At 38.3% G+C, this 17,253-nt stretch overlaps 1 protein-coding gene across 1 annotated transcript in view; it reads left to right on the top strand.

Moving 5' to 3' along the window:
* The first annotated feature begins 2,715 nt into the window (after positions 1-2,715).
* The window catches only part of DRD1 (dopamine receptor D1), a 41,808-nt gene continuing 27,270 nt past the window's right edge, over positions 2,716-17,253 (top strand). Inside the window, exons 1-2 of the mRNA XM_063445237.1 lie at positions 2,716-2,819; positions 3,333-4,284. The gene's annotated coding sequence lies outside the window, so the exon portion shown is untranslated. The remainder of the gene's footprint in view (positions 2,820-3,332; positions 4,285-17,253) is intronic.

Raw genomic sequence — 17,253 nt, 5'->3', positions numbered from 1 at the left:
AGTGCCCCCAACTCAGCGCTCAAAGCTGGAGGGTTCCACCGCTCTGCAATAGAGCTACGTGCACAATGAGGCTAGCTAGGCTATCAAAGTGACACAAGAAGGATCACAGGAAATTATGAGTCTACACAATTTCCACAGTTCCAACACACCTCTTTTTCCATACAGCCACAGCCACGAGGCTCCTAAAAGAGGTAAACAGGCAAAGAAGACCCCCAGGAAAACTTCCACAGGTCAACCCCCCTTTTTCCCTACAGCCACAGCCACGTGGCTCCTAAAAGGAGTAAACAGGCAACAGGACTCCAGGCAAATCCCCCGGGTCCACCCCCCTTTATCCCAAAAAGGGGCAACAGACAAACACAGGACCCCTAGGCAAACTACCACGGGTCCACCTCCCCTTTATCCCAAAAGGGGAAACAAATAAACACTCAACCCGGGCACTTAACTAAAACAGGCCAATTCAAACACACCCAGGCAACAGATAGACTAAATGCAGGTAAACAAGTGAGTAACGAGACACCGGACAAGATATTACCTGTCTTTGATGTCCTCCCGGGAAGCAGTCACAGACACGTGGACGGGTCAATCAAAGGGGCCGGAACATACCGGTGGCTCTGCAGAAGTCTCTACCGTGTACCTGGAGGTGATCAGTCTCCTTTCCTTCCCCCCGGATTCCTCCGTCCAACAGCGTCTTCCTTAGGACGGCTCACCGGCCAGACATAGCCCGGTGCCCCACGTTGGGCGCCAAAGTTGTTATGGTATTTTTTTTTGCGATAAACAAAGATGTTTAAATGTCTATCTGTTCCTGTCCAAATTATAGAAAATTGAATTGCGTATATACGCTGAAGTAATTCAGACTGACACACGGAGTTCAGGTTAAAATAACTTCGAGGAAATTTATTGGCAAGTGCCCCAAGAGCGGGCTCGCAGGCCCTTTTAAGAGGCATTTTGCGTCATCATTGATTATCAAGATATCAGTAAATAAACATCATTAATTGGATTAATTGTTAAGTGTCTGGGTTAGTGTCCACCTATCAATATGATTAATTGGCTCAAAAACTAAGTGGTTAGCTAAGTGTCCACCCACCGATAGGTGGTATTGTTCTGGACACGGGTGGGGACAGAGGGCTCAAGCGCCATCTTCCCTAGCATGAGGTTTACTCGGTGGAAAGGGGGGCTTGAGCGTCACTTTACACAGTCAGTGATGTCAGGTCTTGTGGTCAGGTGCAAGGTTCTCTTATGAATAGAACATTTCATTATTACAGTGTTCTCATGGCCTTGGCTATACTTTGTTGCAAGTTATAGGGAAATTCAGCAGTTCCCGAGTTAGTCATGTCTTTATAGAAAATACAGTCTCTGTTCATTGTATTAGATGTGCTGGGAAATTCTGTAGTTTTAAAATGGAAAAGTCAGGTAATGAGGACAAAATGGAGGATTTGTCACAGTGTGAGGTTAAAATGGAGTTAGTACAACAATTCAATATAGGTTCAATAAAGATTTTTAATAATTCTACATCAGTCCCATTACTAAAATGTCCTTAATAGACCAAAGTATTTGTACTGAAACATTGATTACATGCAAATGTACGTCTACTTAAAAGAAAGGCGCTCTTTTGTTTATTTTGAAGCCCTATATGCGTTCTTTCGTTGGAGTAATAGTTTTCAATTTTAAGTTATTTTTTTCACCCTCTATATCTGCACACTATGCTGGCGCGACGCATTATTGGGCTGGTATAGAATTTTTTTAAAGGGCTGCTTTTAGTTCCCAGTCCGGCCCTGATTGTGGAGTCCATGGCTTAATGCATCAGAGCTGTTTTGGCAGCACGAGGGGGACCTACACAATATTAGGCAGGTAGTTTTAATGTTGTGACTGAACAGTGTATTTTGTTTCTTTTTTTATTTTTTGTTTGTGTTAAAAACAGATAATTCTTTAAAACTAGGTAGGAATTTATTTCTCTAATACATGCCATTTGTAGGGGATCGAATGTATGGATAATATTACCTTAAGCTTATTACCTGCTCACTCAATAAGTTTAAAGTGAGCCTGCCACATCCACCGTGACTTGACATTGCTTCAGAGGAACACCTGTAAGCATCATTTCCACCACAGGGCACTTTAGAGATTAAGGGTGTCCTACCACCCTTCAGGGTCAATAGTCAAGCCAAAATCACATTGTTAGCAAATAGTTTGACTACGGTACTTACAGGATATTTCTCGCACCTTCACCACTGCAGATTGCTGCAATTATTACAGTGCTTGGAGTCTTCCTTTAAAGGGCATATAGTTTCACCTGCATAGCAATACATTGTTTTGCCAAATTGATTTAAAATGTTAAGACGAAAAGTGATTGAACAGTTTGATATTTTAACCTTTCTGGACTTTAATGCGATATTTTGATTATTTCTCTAATAGCTATAATATATTAAACACATGGGGTTTATATTTGACCTAAAAATCCCTTTTAATTACCATTACATTTGAAGTTTTTAGTTTTATCAGTCTAGAGTTATTACTGTAGACATGTATACAAACATATATTTCTGCACTGTACAGGTTAAGAGACGCATAATTAATTATTTGCCGGGGACTTTGCTACATGGACTTTAACCACTAGAGGGAGCTAGAAACTCATATTCTCTAACTGGACTGAATATAATCAAACAATGGAACAAGACGAACACAGGCAATCTATGGCAAACAAGTACAGACCCAAAGTGATATAGACAAGACAGCATTATTTTAAAAGGAAGTCTACTTTCATCTCTGACTCCTACATGATGAGACCAGAATCATCTTGAGAAGAATGTAAATTCTGGATAAATGTAAGTGACCAAGTGTTGGATGAAATGCCTTTTTTTCAATGTATATATTTTCTTTTTTATTTGTAAGACTAACAGAATATCTTTCCTTTCCAGATAGCTTACTGTGTATAAAAATAGTAACTAGTTAACTCATAAAATATATGTATATAATAATAATAATAATAATATATATATATACATATATATGTATATATATGTATAATATGCATATATATTTACAAGTATATGTGTGTTTAAATGTGTGTATGTATATATAAATATTTTTTTTTTATTCATATACATGTGCATTGTGTAGTATATTGTTGAGATATTATAGAAGTTTTTGTATGGTTATGTTTCCTAAATTAGGACAATTTGGAATCAGTGTGTGTGAATTGTTATTATTATTTGTTTAACTGCACAGTGTATTTGATCAGTACTGAAAATTAGATATTTTTTAGCAGTGACTGCACTGTGTTTTGCTTGGAGCTGTGTCCTCTTGTTTTGTCATTTACTCGTCTGTGTATGTTTTAGGAAGCAGCAAAGCTGCAAAGAGACAGCAGACAGGATTGCTGAATGAGTGGATGTTGCTGCCCAGTGACTGTTCAGGTACCACTCCTGAAGGTCATGGGGTCATAAGCGTGGAACCTTCTGTGAGGACAAGTCTTCTGTGCAAGCCTCTGAGATTTAGGACTGGATTCTATTGGTAGCACTTCCCCACAACACAATCATGATATCTGATGAAAAGCTTACAGTGTATGCAGGAAGTGCAGAACAAAATCCAGGGGTCCCCTGCTTGGATGCTTCTTATATATACACCAGGAAAACCTTCAGGGATCCAAATATTTAAGTATAAAAGGCATGATCCCTAGATAGGACTTCTTGTACACTGACCCAAATCTCTCCCAATTGCCTGGATTGCTTGTTCCAAAGATATGCATTGTTAGATCTGGAATAAAAAATAAGAACATCGATTTGTGGCAAATTGGAACTTTACAGAGGGATTACACAATTTGAAATACATTTGAACAACAGTTACGAATTGGATGAGAGAGTACGAGAGGTGGACTCTATGATTATTAAGTTGTACCTGTTGCAGAAGTTAAAGGGATGTGCTTCTTTCTTTTTTGGGGCACTGCACTTTTTACAATGTATCTGGAGACATAATACTGCTTTGGGTTGAAGAAATTGAAGAAGCTAATATATTTTAATAGATAATTTCAGTTTTGATAGAAAACAGCAACATTTTGAATCTAAAAAATTGTCTCAATATTTGGAAATGCCTGAGAGCCATTTTGGAAAAAGGAAATATTTGGTAAAGCTAATTTGGCCTCCCAACTCTAAGACATGCTACGAGAATGTAGGAGTACAACCACTCTATGGGAGACCTCAAAGAAGGTAGCCAAAATCCATAACTGCCAGAGCAAGTCAAGATCTTCTCTATAAAAGTCAATAAGGAAGGCATCTCCTAACTGGAGTATAGCAGGTACAGTATTAACCTTGGGTAGGTGGGTACCATCTGCACATGTGATGATCACTATTGTGAGCATCAAGTTGTAAGCCTGAATTAAGTGAAGTATGATTATACTATATCTTTTTACCCATGCGGCCAATTATTTTCTTTTTAAGCATTGCAATTATTAAAATGATTTTATGGTAAATGATACATCTTTAAAAAAAAGCTTTAATTAAGAATTTGCATTGCATAAACACATGTACAAATAGACAAAGTTATTAACTCAGTCTGCCGCTTGTGCTGATGTACTATTGATAAAAACAAGAAAATAGACATTTAGGAAAAATATGAAAGATTTGGATATTACTGCGTTAAAATAGATCATTTTATAACTTGATGAGAACCATTATGGTTGGAAATTGATAGGGTGCTAATTTGTGTAATCCCTCTATAAAAAAGACAATTTCATTAAAATTACTCATAAAAAATGTCTATAAATTCCATTTCAGTGAAATTTTGCATAAAAACCGTCTATATCACACACACAGATGATTACATAAGGGAGAATATAACCTCTTCCAGGGGCTTGTGGATATATAGTGTCAATGTATTTACCGTATCCAGTCCAATAGTATAAAAGATTCAGTATCTGTATTGACTCCAATAGTTCCTCATGCATATTGTATCCCTCCTGTAGATTGTAGATCCAAACATCAAGTGAAATTAACCCCTGAGGGGCCAATGACATAACAGGCATACCCTCTAGTGCTGTATGGGTTAAACTAGAACATCCTATGCCCTAAGCATTATATAACAACACAGCATGCTAACTTGCCACTCTGTTCATGTTAGGAGTGTTTCAGAATCCATAGAAAAATATTTATGTAAATTATGTATTACACCAATAAGAACTATTTTTAAATTTGCGTTTGCCTTTTTTCGTATTATATGACAGAGTGAATAGATAAATAAAAATGGCAAAATACTGGCATTTAGAGATTCAACGTAAAGGGAGGTTAGACACTTATCACTGAACTGCTGCGAAATGACCACAAATGCAACATTTATGCCAAAATAACATAGTTAAAGACAACTTGTCTTTTGGTCTATATTTTTAATAAAATTTGGTGAAGAAATCCCACCACTGACTATCATTGAATTTAATCAAAAGTTCACAAATCGCATATCATTAGGATCAAGACTAGGAACAGATCTAGATCATTTCATCAGAATTCCATGTCAATCAGTTCCTTCATATAAGGGCTTATTCACTAAACTGTGAATAATAGGCCTTGTTGGCTTTGGAAACGAAAGCCCTGAATGTTTGACTCTTCATTCCTGGATCTAAACAGGTTGTGGAGGTGACAAGAATAAATACATTTTTCTTTATTAGTGTTTTATACTCAAAGCTGCCGCCTGTTATAAAAATAAAGATCACTAGTGGTGCTCGCCAGGTATGTTTTGGGAGATGGGGCTGGGGATCACCCTTTTATTAGTTAGGGAGCTTGGTAGGATCACATTCAAGACCAAGGCTGTTAGCATGTGCTTGTTTCAGGCTATACATTCAATGGGATCCCCAAAAGGATAGGTACGGACATAACACGTTGCGATATCCCTGCATCTCTGTTAGTGAAGGTAGGGGTCATCAAGTTTTGTTTTGGCCTTAAGCCCCAACTGGTGCTGGAACCTAACCGCTACGCCCCTGTGTAATATAAAAAAAATTGAATTGCAAATTCTAAGCCACATTGCAGTTAAAAAAAAAAATCAGTGTAAAAATTTTAATTAATTTGACCATTCTCCACAATTCATGATTTAGTGGAAAAAAAAAACACTGTGTGTTTGCCATATCCCAGTCTTTAGACTCTATTTAGGTCAGATTTGAGAGTCAATTCTGTTCTGACATTGTGATTACATAGCTCATCCCTCAGGGCTTTATTCACTTCCATGGTTGTAGCAAATTGAAATAGAAATTGAACAAATTTAGTCTTAAATAGCCAAACTGTGACTACATGACTACAATTTCTAAGAATAAGTTACTTTAGCTGACAGTTTGCCATTTGGATTTTAATTCACTACAATTCAGACTTCAGCAAACAAATCCCTAGGTTACAGTTACTGAAGAGACAAGAATGCATGATTTAGGCTTTAACCCCTTAAGGACACATGACATGTGTGACATGTCACGATTCCCTTTTATTCCAGAAGTTTGGTCCTTAAGGGGTTAAACATTTCTAACTCAAAATTCTGAACCTGCAACAATGTGTTGTTTAATATATAGTGAATTACAGTATATCTAGGCCAAAAAGGAGTTAAAAATGTTTTAATATTTCATTTTACAAACATGGAGGTTCATAATTGTTAAACAATTCAGAAGAACAGCACTTACTGACAGAAGATAATATTTTATGACTCTTTCAGACATAAATAGCAATGCATACATATCTTTTCTCAATGTTTAATATTTGTCCCAAAAGATCTTAATGGAACCTTCAGAATTTAGTCACTACCAATGAAAAGATTGAAGCCCCCTCCCCCCCCACAAATAAAATACAGTTGCGTAGCAGTTGTTGATGCATGGAACATCCATCCAGCAGAGGTGGTAGAGACCTGTAAATTAGAATTACTTTGATAGACAGGATACCTTTTTAAACCGGCAACCGCAATCAACAATAAAAACTGTGATAAAAGTGTGTGCGTACCTAGGAAAAAGGAATTCTAACAGGAGCAATTATGCTTTTATATGCTGTCATAATCTATATTTCTATTGTAACTCTTACATTGCAGGGAGCACTGAATGAACTGTGCAGCCTAATCTACACCTTATGTTTTCAAATAAATCAGGATTTTATTCAACATGCGCTGCTACCCATCTGTGCTCCTTATACTTGAACAGATAACTCTTCTAGAAACATTTAGATTAAGCTATAAAACCGTGTTTTATAGGCATTAAGAACTGGTGCATTCCATTTTTTCATATATGAAGTATATTTTTTTTCTTGCCAGATAAAGAATAGCTTCAGGGATTATTAACTCTGCTGCTACAAAAGACTATAAACTTAGTTCCCCATTATAGCGAAACTTATCTAGTTTCAAAAAGCCGACAATCAGCAACATTTAATACATCTTTCTGTTGATTTAAAAAAAAGAATTATTTTTAGCATCTGTAAATGTATTCGTTTGTTGTTAGAATAAAATCTTTTACTTTAGTAATAGTTACCGCTGTATAATATGTCGTAACTAAGCTTGACAATGAACGCAACCCAAAAATTGTTTAACAATCCGTTTCATGGTGAATAATTCGACCAGTCTTTGGGGCGAATTGACAAGGACGTTAAAAATCTTAGGACAAAGCAACTGATTTTTTTTACTATAACAATTTGCAATTCGTTTATAAATTCTCCAGAATTCACACAGTTTATACACTAAACAGCGATATCTAGTGAATCAATTGTACAGCGCTGCGGAATACGTTTGACGCTTTATAAATACCAGTAATAAATAAATAAAATCAAATACAGAATCGCAAAATTGAGGCTAAAAATGTTGCGATTATAGGAGAGTTGGATAATTTTTCCAAATCAACTATTCTAAATTCTGCAAATCAGTTTCCAGTGCATTGTTTACTGAAAAAAACGTTTAGTGAATAAACCACATTATGTTATAATGTAATAATAAAAAAAAAGATATACATAAATCAATGCTGGCTGGTTTTATATAATTCAAGCGTTTCAAAGACCCTCAACAACGAGAAAATAGAAAGAAAAAAATCCCACACACAATTACACAAGGAAAAGGTTTTAAGTAAAGTGAATCCCTTAAGTATTTTAGAATCTAGGACAAGGCTGGGATTCTAGTTTTGATTTGCTGGGAAAGTACTTTGATGGCAGCAGAATTGTTCAAGCAGTAAAGGTGATGTAGAATGTGGTGTCATATTTATTGCGGAACACATGAAAAATCTGCTTAAATAACCACAAAACATTTTGGCTTCTTCCTGCGCATTTTGTATCTTCCAATGTATTGTGTGAGAATTGCCAAAGGCAAAGCTAGAGTAGTTCTCAGATTGTACATTTAACACCTTAGCCATTGATTCTGAAGTACCTCAGGCTTTCGTCTTAACGTAAGTCCTCCAAATGTATTTCCTGAACACAGGTGCCTTTGACATCCGTTAGCCATGTGTGACTTTCTTTCAAATGTGTCCTACTTGTGAATGTCACTAGACAAGGGCTTCTAAGTTTAGTGTGCAGGAGGCTTGCATATTACAAGTGCTAAATACAAAACTGAAGTATTAGCAAGCTTTTTCCTTTTCAATGTTGTTACCATGATATACGCGCAATATGAGTTTATTTACCAAGAGGGTTATTCACTAAAGTCAAAATTCAAAGTGAATTTCAAATTTAAGATCATAATAGCATGGAAAAGCCAGCCATGCTTTCAGTTTGACTACTCTCGCTAACCCTGTTGGAATCATTGGGATTTGACATGAGAATTTACAGTTTTATTCTGTGTTTGTTACATATAGGTGCTGCAGTTGCTATTTAGGGTTCTACTTTGTGTGTATGTGGATTGTGTTATTTTGTGCATGAGCATGGCTAGATTGTAGTTATTGGGTTGGGGCCCCCAATTGTCGATATAGGGAAGAAGGGACCAAACAAATTCATAGTTCCGGGGCCCTGTCTAACACCTGGGTCCTGGGTAGCCACATACGGCCAATCCTGCTCTGTGATATATATGTATAGGCTATATATCATGTCATGTGTGTGATTACGGGCTGTGTATGGGCGGCTGATTGAGGGATTATGTGTGGGTGAAATGTCATATTGTTTGTGTGGTGTTATGTGTATATGTGTGGGGCTGCTTAGTGCATTGCATGTGGGAGGCTGCTTCTGGGGTTACATAGTTACATAGTTACATAGCTGAAAAGAGACTTGCGTCCATCAAGTTCAGCCTTCCTGACATTAGTTTTTTGCTGTTGATCCAAAAGAAGGCAAAAAAAACCCAGTTTGAAGCACTTCCAATTTTGCAACGAGCTAGGAAAAAAATTCCTTCTTGACCCCAGAATGGCAGTCAGATTTATCCTTGGATCAAGCAGTTATTACCCTACATTGAAAGTTTATATCCTTGAATATTCGGTTTTTGCAAGTATGCATCTAGTAGGACTCTGATAAAACCACTTCTTCAGGCAGAGAATTCCACATCCTTATTGTTCTTACAGTAAAAAAAACCTTTCCTTTGCCTTAGACGAAATCGTCTTTCTTCCAGTCTAAACGCATGACCTTGTGTCCTATGTAAAGTCCGGTTTGTGAAGAGATTTCCACACAATGGTTTGTATTGGCCCCGAATATATTTGTATAATGGTTGTGTGCGTGTATGTGGACTGTCAGTAGTGTTACATTTGTGTGTGGGCTGTTTGTATTAGTTGCATATGGGGGAGCTTGTTCTGCAGCTGTGTGTATGTTGGGCTGAGTGGTCAGCCTGCCTGTAGTCCAGTGGGGGCCAGGTAAGGTCAAAGGGCAGTGAGTGCTGTGGGTTGCTCTCCTGCAGTGTCGGTTTCCAGTAACAACTGCTGGAAGGAAGTGATCTCAGATCACATTTTGGCCATTTTCTGCAATGAGTAAATTGAGGTCTGGCCCTCTCCACCTGCTGAAATTACTGCTATTGATAGGCATTAGCAGACATGTGAAGATGTTCCAATGGGACCCTTGATACGCCAGCTCCAGGGGAGATCCTGAAATATCCCAAATCTGTTTAGTGTTAGCAGCCTTGTGTGCCATGGCAAGAGTACATCAAGTGTCAAGCATGGCATGCTTGCCATAGATTGCTGACACCTACAGTAAGGAATAAATTCACGTAGGATGTAATGACAAGTTGGCAGCTCAATACTGGCATACTTAAAGCGGCCCAGGTACATATAGGCCTCAATGTGTTCTAAAAGGTCAGGGGGGGATCAAGTGCCCTTCAGTGTGATTCAAGGTGGAGTATAACTGAGACAATACTATTTGCTCACAATACCTGCAGAAAAAATGAGTAATGCCATAAGGCATGATATCACACCAGGGCTTTCTACAGTTCTGCCAGTGAATGGGGGGAGAGGATTTCCTTATCTCTTACACTAGACCAGAGGTAGGCACCCTTTTAGTAGTACTGTCCCAAAACATGATCTTAGAGTCCTTTAGCGTGCCAGTCCTATTTTATTTAACTTGATGTGTATACGTCGTCGTATTGTGCTTGTGTTATTTATGGGTGCTGCAGTTGCTTTGTAATGTTGTATTTCTCTGTATGTGGGCTGTTATATTGTATATGTTCATGAGATGTTTGTGGTATTGTGTATGATCCCTGTATATACTGTGTATGGCAGCTGCTTGTGGAATTAAATAATAAATAAATCAAAAACCATTATCAAGTAAAAATATTAAATGCCTTTCAAGCATCTCTCAACATTAAAGCAACAAGATGTTAAGGGCAGGATACTTACTGACTTATTTACCAAATAGTTGACAAACGACCTTCAAAATGAAACCTAAAAAGGTTCAAATTCTCTGTGACGCGTGTGTCTGAAAAATCACAACCAGACTCAGCTATTGCTAGATGGCTGAGGAGTGATACATCTCAGCAACAGCCCTAGAAACTGCAACGTACATCTGATCACTGTGGGCAGTATAGCAGTCTCTATAAAGACTACAAGCCTAAAACTGATTGCCTTGAAATCAATGTGATTGGATTTTACAATGATCAATCTGACTTGTGGAGTTAGTGTTAGAATAAGCCATCAGATAATAGTGATTATTATTAATTATTAAATATTAGCTATTAATGTTAGTGTGTAAATGTAGAAGATGAAAAAAGATTTAGAGGGCATTTTTTTTACAACATACTAGTAAATTCTTCTTAGAGCTTACTTCAAATCATGTAGGGGTTTGTAGGCTAAAATAATACACTGGGGAGGGACCAGAATAGGTTATAGATGTTCATATCCTATGTAAGTCTCACCTTTAAATGTTGTTAGGATTTGAACTGGTAGAGTGTTGAGAAAGATTGTCTTAGCAGTGGTGGGGCTAATAGTGCTCATTTGAACACTGTAGTTTTAAGGCCCAATTCAACTACCATCCATGCAACTAAAAATCTTAATTTGAACACTGCAGCTTTAAGGCCCAATTTAACTACCATCCCTGCAACTAAGAATCTTCATTTCGGCTCTACCCACCGCGGTTTCTTCAAACTATATAGCATTACTCCTCCAGCTGTTTCGATCCACAGTCAATCACCTCCTCATTCCCTTCACATGTTAGCATGTTAGTAATCGCTGCAGTCACACTATAAATTCTCCCTGCCATCAACTGCAAATTACTCTGCTACCTCTTGTCTCATTTTCCTATTTTACCTTTAGATTGTAAGGGCCATCCAGCTTTTGTATCTGTCTGTTTATATTGTATTGTTTTCCCAATTGTACAGAGCTGCAGAATATTTTGGTGCTTTATAAATGCCATAAATAAATAAATAAATAGACAGACAATACACAGAGGAAATGGAACACAAATATGTTAAACCAATTCAGTACTGCGAAGCAAACAAATAATAATAACATAAAAGAACAAAAACACAGTATAACCAAGGAAAATAAAGCAGAACAGAATTAACTATGAGTACTTTGGATACAAGGACAAACTAGAAAAACCTTGTATGCAATGATAGGCCTCTACGGTCATCAGGATATAAGAATAGGCCCCTTTATACAAAGGATACAAAGACAGGATAAACAAAATACAGAATTTGGACTATGAGTTCTAAGGAAACAGGTCCGATTCACACACCAGCTGGTTTGTCCTTCTACAGGATTTGTAATATTGTGTTTTCTTTTCCCTACATTTAACAAATGTGTATTTGAGAGGTTTGTAGAAAAAAACTGAATGTAGAAGCTATTTAGCATATTACACTGCACAGGGCCGCCACCAGAAATTTTGGGGCCCCTAACTCAGCTCAGGGTCTGGGCCCCCTGGGGACCGCCTCCAATCCCGCCCACAGGGTCCGCCTCCAAATCCCGCCCACAGGAATACACACAGACACAAAAACACACACTGATACAAAAGGACACAGACACACACACACAAAAATACATACTAACAGACACACATACTGAAACAGAAATACACGCATATAGGCATACGTACTGACACACACATACTGAGACATACACACATATACAGACACACAGGCATACATAGTGACAGATAGACACATACTAACATACATACATACAGACACACATGCATGAGGACTTACACACACATACACCGACATCACATACATACACACAGACATACATTAATTCATACTGGCATACATACATATAGACATACTGACATACTGACATACACACACAGACAGTCACAGACATTCTGACATACACACAGACATTCTGACATACATACAGACATACTAACATACACACAGACATTCTGACATACACACAGACATACTGACATACGTACAGACATACTGACATACAGACATTCTTACATACATACTGACATACGTACAGACATACTGACATACGTACAGACATTCTGACATACACACAGACATACTGACATACACACAGACATTCTAACATACATACAGACATTCTAACATACATACAGACATTCTAACATACATACAGACATTCTAACATACACACAGACATTCTAACATACACACAGACATTCTAACATACATACAGACATTCTAACATACACACAGACATTCTAACATACATACAGACATTCTAACATACACACAGACATTCTAACATACATACAGACATTCTAACATACACACAGACATTCTAACATACATACAGACATTCTAAAATACATACAGACATTCTAACATACACACAGACATTCTAACATACACACATACATTCTAACATACACACAGACATTCTAACATACACACAGACATTCTAACATACATACAGACATTCTGACATACACACAGACATTCTGACATACACACAGACATTCTAACATACACACAGACATTCTAACATACACACAGACATTCTGACATACACACAGACATTCTAACATACACACAGACATTCTAACATACACACAGACATTCTAACATACACACAGACATTCTAACATACATACAGACATTCTAACATACATACAGACATTCTGACATACACACAGACATTCTGACATACACACAGACATTCTAACATACACACAGACATTCTGACATACATACAGACATTCTAACATACACACAGACATTCTAACATACATACAGACATTCTAACATACACACAGACATTCTAACATACATACAGACATTCTAAAATACATACAGACATTCTGACATACACACAGACATTCTAACATACACACAGACATTCTGACATACACACAGACATTCTAACATACACACAGACATTCTAACATACATACAGACATTCTAACATACATACAGACATTCTAACATACATACAGACATTCTAACATACATACAGACATTCTGACATACACACAGACATACATACACAAATACAGCTAATTTTTCTTACCTTTATTTGCAGGTGGAAGGCTGTGGCTGATGGGAGTCGGCGTGGCTCCTGCGGGCTGCGGCCTGTCTTTCTTGCCTCCCGCGCGGTGCTGAGGGGAGGGGAGGGGAGGGAGCTGGGAGGAAGTGACGGCCACTTCCTCCCAGCAGTACTTTGCGGTTGGGATTTTTTTAAAGGGGCCCGGTCGCGCTATTGCACGGCCGCAGCGCTAACCGGGCCCCTGAAGATACATTGCCCATGGGGTGGCCCTAAGTGAGTGGGCCACCCGATGGGCCCCATCAGCATGCGCTACACGTGGGGCCCGGGCGGCCGGGCCCCCCAGGGCCGCCGGGCCCGTGACAACTGTTATGGTTGTCACCCCCTGATGGCGGCCCTGACACTGCAATCCAGTTGAGACAAGGCAAAGCCAGGAGAAATGAAGAGGAAAAATAGAAACATTGTTTAATTTCTCCCCTTCTTTGTATACTTTCTCAATGCTGACTGTCAGATGCAAAGGCCAGAGCTTATAACAATGACTAACAAGGAGCTAAGATGGAGGGAGGCACCCACTGCCAACTTATTTATCCTGCAACTCGGTGCCTCCATCTTAGCTCCCTCTTAGTTGTTGTGGTGTAATATGCTAAAACTTCAATATAATTTAAAAAAATGCAGAGCATCTCATGAAAAAAAAGTTTAACACAAGATGTAGGGGATTTTCAATGTTTTATTTAATTGTGCAATTTCTGGAGAAGTGGCAGTTCACCTTAAAGGGACACTATAGTCACCAGTACCACTATAGCTTAATGTTCTGGTTCTGGTGTCTATAGCATATCCCTCTAGGCTATTCAATGCAAATGCTGTCTTTTTAGAGAAAATGCAGTGTTTACATTGCTGCCTTGTAACACTTCGAGTGACAGTCTCTCAAACGCTCTGCATGTAGTCGCTGAACGCTCCCCATAGAGATACATTGATTCAATGATGAGGATATACTGATTGGCACTCATGCCCAATAGCCCCCCCCCCCCTCCCCGCCTTCTGTGCTTTTCTATAAGAAAGCATTGGATTGGCAGAGATTTTTAAGGTTGATGATCTCAGCCATGGAGGCAGGGCCATCCATGACAATACCAGCAGGGCGATGGAGAAAGGTAAGTAATGTTAAGGGTGGGGGGGAGGGGGCGTGGATCAAGACAAGTAGTCCAACACTATAGTGTTCTTTTAAACAGCCAGTTTCCATACAGGTTGAGCCCTTGAGTTAGGTGATTGCTGGGACTTATAGTGCCAGCTGGTGTGGATTCTGGAGCCCTGTCATATTTATAGGCCTTATGAAAGCAACTGCAGTATTGGAAGAGGCTGGTCTTAAAAGATAGTCTTGGTGCAAGAGCCCAAAACAACACTACAGGAAGCTAGTGGCCTGGAAGGTACTACAACAGACTAAATCGATCTGAATATTAGAGGAATCCTATGGAATTGTGGAAAAACATATATCAATATGAAATTTCTCACTAAAATATCCATTAATCAAAAAATGGCAAATGGATTACCAAAATATATCCTGTATATATCAGTTGTTTTCAAAGATATATTTTATCTCTTTGTTTAAATGTTATTATTTTTAAACCTGTGATGTGAACAAAACAAGCAAGACATGGTAGACTTGGAGCATGATATAAGGTCACCTGTGTCCCTCACCTCACCCGCATTCACCAGCTGCCCTCCAGTGAGGTCCCAGGAAATAAGCTGAGGATGAATTAGTAGATGAGTGGCTAAATGAGGGAAGAAGAAAAATAAAAAAAAGAGAGGGAAAGTTGCTAGATCTGCTGCAAGCGTCCAGACATCCCTAAAGCATACCCAACACCCGGTCCATCTTAGCTATGTATCCTCAGTGCTCAGGTCAAGCAGCCTAGGAGCCAGCAGCCAAATTATCCTCCACACCAGCCAACGTCCAGGTCCTGAAAGACACATTACGGAGGTCAAAAAGTTCCTTCTTTCCTTAGCAAGATTCTCGGGTCCAGTCACAGGACTCCAAACGGCCATTAGACAGGGCTAGTCGGGTATCCTGATATATAGGAATGCCACGGAACCCAGAGTTGAGCACTATTCTCAGTTGTTCCATGTAACAAAGCCATGAGGGACTTCATATCAATCCCTCACCTTTGTCCATCTATTGCTTCATTGTTAGAATCTGTGTTGTGTGCCATTTGAGTGGAATGATAGATTTGGCAGAGTTTAGAAGATATCTCGTTAAGGAATCTTTGTATGCGGGGAGTGGAAGTTTTGTGTGATGCAGAAACATAGATAGAGAGAGGCAAGTAGAAATCTATGATCTCAGAGAGCTCAGTATTTATTTGGTTAAGACATGCCAAGGTTCTATACCATTTGGAGATCAATTTATAATTGAGTTCTTGCAGTTTTGTGCTAATCATGCCTTGGTGTGCCAATATATGTATTTTTCCCATTGCTGCTCAGCCAAAGTGCAACGTGTAGCCTGTTCCTAGCTGGCCATATATTTCAGCAGTGCTCTTGGTGCAGAGGTAAGTAGTAGCGAGTATAGAATCATTATCCTCTTCTTTAGGAGCTTAGCCCCTCAAATGTGGCCAGGTCTCTGTCGACCAGGTACTTGCCAGCGATGCACATGTAATCGTGATGAATCTGGTATGAAATGTATTCTTAATGTTACCGTGCAAAGCCAGATAAATAAATACGTTATCACAAGCTTCTTCAAAGACCAAAATATTCAGGGTGACAGAGTAAATTAAAAGTAATTATATAAAATGCCAAATGTCAGCAAAACTCCTGTGATGTCAATTTTTTCTTGTGGGACTAATTTATCAATGTCTACAGGCGTAAAAAAAAAAAAAAAAAAAAAAAGAGTAAAAATTAGGTATAAGGCTTGTTACATGTTATGTGTGACATGTCATGATTCCCTTTTATTCCAGAAGTTTGGTCCTTAAGGGGTTAATCAATAAAAGGTGGCTTTGTGTAAAAAAATATTACCCAGGAGGTGTTATTCTATCTTCTTCACAAACTCTAAAACAATGTTCCATTCATACTTTAATCGTTTCTACCAGCAGGTACATTTACCTGTCACAAATAGAAATATGTGGTCCTGTAGGGGATTATTGATTAATTCTGAGGCCGGTATATTAATTGTAAAAAAATATCAAGAGACTCCAGCAATCCTTCCATTGTCATTTATTGCATCAGTGGTGCAGATGGAAATGTTTCAGTCTGACAACTTTTTTCTATATGAGGGAAATGCTGTGTTACTGTAATTGTAAAAAGTGGCATTTGATTTATAAGAGGCAAAGAAAAAAAACACAAACAAAGAAAAACATTTAATTACTTTTTGATTTTTTTTAATAGAACTCATTTTTCTTTTTTCTTGGCTCGGGCATGTTGGAAGTTGTCCATCTATAGTATAAAATCCTTTCAGCTGTATTTAATTTTAAGCTTAGCTCCTTGTAAAGTTACAT

Source organism: Pelobates fuscus, chromosome 3 (assembly GCF_036172605.1).
Source record: "Pelobates fuscus isolate aPelFus1 chromosome 3, aPelFus1.pri, whole genome shotgun sequence".
Taxonomy (NCBI): domain Eukaryota; kingdom Metazoa; phylum Chordata; class Amphibia; order Anura; family Pelobatidae; genus Pelobates; species Pelobates fuscus.
This window is presented reverse-complemented; position numbering and strand designations above follow the sequence as displayed.